This window comes from Camarhynchus parvulus, unplaced genomic scaffold, assembly GCF_901933205.1.
Source record: "Camarhynchus parvulus unplaced genomic scaffold, STF_HiC, whole genome shotgun sequence".
Classification (NCBI taxonomy): Eukaryota; Metazoa; Chordata; class Aves; order Passeriformes; family Thraupidae; genus Camarhynchus; species Camarhynchus parvulus.
The window spans coordinates 32,526-35,336 of record NW_022148196.1 but is presented as its reverse complement, the minus strand read 5'-3'; positions in this window follow the sequence as shown (position 1 = coordinate 35,336).

The following is a 2,811-nucleotide window of genomic DNA, read 5'->3' as shown; positions in this document are numbered from 1 at the left end:
AGCAGAAAAATTGGGGAAAAAGTGGTGAAAAATGGGGGGAAAAATTGGGGAAAAAGTAAAAAGAGAAAAAGAAAAAGAGGAGAAAAAGGAAAAAAGGGGAAAAAAAGGAAAAAAAGGGAAAAAAAGGGAAAATGGGGAAAAAATGGGGAAAGACCAGGGAAAATTGGGGGAAAAATTGGGAAGTGACTGGGGAAAAAAAGTGCTGGAAAATGGTGGAGAAATGGAATAAAAGCAGAGAAAAAATGGCAGAAAATGGGGAAAAAATTGCAGAAAATTTGGGAAAAAATTTGGGAAAAAATTTGGGAATAACTGCGAAGAAAGGGGGAAAAGAATCAAGAAAAATGGGGAAAAACAAGGGAAAATGTGGTGAAAAAAGTGGGAAAAAAAGGTGAAAAATGAAAAAAAAAAAACTGGAAAAAAGCAGAAAAATTGGGGAAAAATGGTGAAAAATTGGGAAAAAGTGGGGAAAAATTGGGAATAGATCAGAGAAAACAGGGAAAAAAACAGGAGAAAAATCCAGGAAAGAAAAGGGGGAAAAAGGGGAAAAAACTAGGGGAAAAAGAACAAAAAAGAAGGGGGAAAGTGGTGAAAAAAGTGGGGAGAGAAATGGTGAAAAATGGAAAAAAAACCTGGAAAAAAGCAGAAAAAATGGGGAAAAAATGGTGAAAAATTGGGGAAAAAGTGGGGGAAAATTTGGAATAGATCAGAGAAAACTGGGGGAAAAAGCAGGAGAAAAATCCAGGAAAAAAGGGGGAAAAAAGGGAAAAAACTAGGGGAAAAATGAGGGGAAAAAAAGGGGAAAAGTGGTGAAAAAAGTGGGAAAATAATTGGTGAAAAAAGGAAAAAAAAACCTGGAAAAAAGCAGAAAAATTGGGGGAAAGATGGGGAAAAATTGGGAAAAGATCAGAGAAAATTGGGAAAAAAAGCTGGAAAATGGTGGAGAAATGGAATAAAAGCAGAGAAAAAATGGCAAAAAATGAGGGAAAAATTGCAGAAAATTTGGGAAAAAATTTAGGAAAAAATTTGGGAATAACTGGGAAGAAATGGGAAAAAGAATCAGGAAAAATGGGGAAAAAATGGGGGAAAAAAGGGGGAAAGTGGTGAAAAAAGTGGGAAAAAAAACGGTGAAAAATGGAAAAAAAACCCTGGAAAAAAGCAGAAAAAATGGGAAAAAAGTGGGAAAAAAGTGGGAAAAAAGTGGGAAAAAATTGGGAATTGATCAGAGAAAACTGGGGAAAAAAGCAGGAGAAAAATCCAGGAAAGAAAAGGGGAAAAAAGGAAAAACTATGGGAAAAACAAGGGGAAAAAAAGGGGAAAAGTGGTGAAAAAAGTGGGGAAAAACCAGGAGGAAAATGGAAAAAAAACCCTGGAAAAAAGCAGAAAAATTGGGGGAAAAATGGGGAAAAATTGGGAAAAATGGGGAGAAAATTGGGAAGTGACTGGGGAAAAAAAGTGCTGGAAAATGGTGGAGAATTGGAATAAAAGCAGAGAAAAAATGGCAGAAAATGAGGGAAAAATTGCAGAAAATTTGGGAAAAATTAGGGAAAAATTTGGGAATAACTGGGAGGAAATGAGAAAACAATTAGGAAAAATGGGAAAAAAATGGAAAACAAATGGAAAAAATGGGGAAAAGTGGTGAAAAAAGTGAGAAAAAAGCTGTGAAAAATGGAAAAAAAACCCTGGAAAAAAGCAGAAAAATTGGGAAAAATGGGGAAAAATCAGGAAAAAGTGGGAAAACTCTGGAATATTTGGAGAAGGAGATAAAATGGGAATATTTTTGTGTTTTGGCAGCTCGGAGAAGCGGCGGCGCGAGCAGGAGCAGCGCTGCCTGGCCGAGCTGGCCCAGCTGCCGGGAATGGGGGAGAATTGGGAAAAACTGGAGGGAAAGTGGGGAAAAAGTGGGAAAAATGCGGGAAAAAAGGGAGAAAAAGCAGGGGGAAAAAAGGGGAAAAGTGGTGAGAGAAGTGGGGAAAAATCCGGTGAGAAATGGAAAAAAAACCCTGGAGAAAAGCTGAAAAATTGGGGAAAAATGGTGAACAATGGGGAAAAAGTGGGGAAAAATTGGGAATAGATCAGAGAAAACTGGGGAAAAAAGCAGGAGAAAAATCCAGGAAAAAAAAAGGGAAAAAAGGAAAAACTATGGGAAAAAAAAGGGGAAAAAAGGGGGGAAGTGGGGAAAAAAGTGGGGAAAAAACAGGAGGAAAATGGAAAAAAAACCCTGGAAAAAAGCAGAAAAATTGAGGAAAAAATGGGGAAAAATTGGGAAAAATGGGGGGAAAATTGGGAAGTGACTGGGGAAAAAAAGTGCTGGAAAATGGTGGAGAAATGGAATAAAAGCAGAGAAAAAATGGCAGAAAATGAGGGAAAAATTGCAGAAAATTTGGGAAAGAATTTGGAAAAAATTTGGGAATAACTGCGAAGAAATGGGGAAAAGAATCAGGAAAAAGGGGAAAAAAATGGGGGAAAAAAGGGGAAAAGTGGTGAAAAAAGTGGGAAAAAGAACGGTGAAAAATGGAAAAAAAACCCTGGAAAAAAGCAGAAAAAATGGGGAAAAAATGGTGAAAAATTGGGAAAATATGGGGGGAAAATGGGGAAAAATTGGGGAAAACCAGGAAAACTCTGGAATATTTTGGAGAAGGAGATAAAATGGGAATATTTTTGTGTTGTAGAAAAGAGAAAAGTGCTAGTAAGAGCAGTTTGGTGAGAAAAGAAAGAGGAGGGGGGGGAGAGGGGCGCGGGCGCTGGCGGGGAAACAGGAGCAGGAGGCGCGCCCGGCGGGGGCTGGTTGAGCTGCTCGGCCAACCGCTGAAG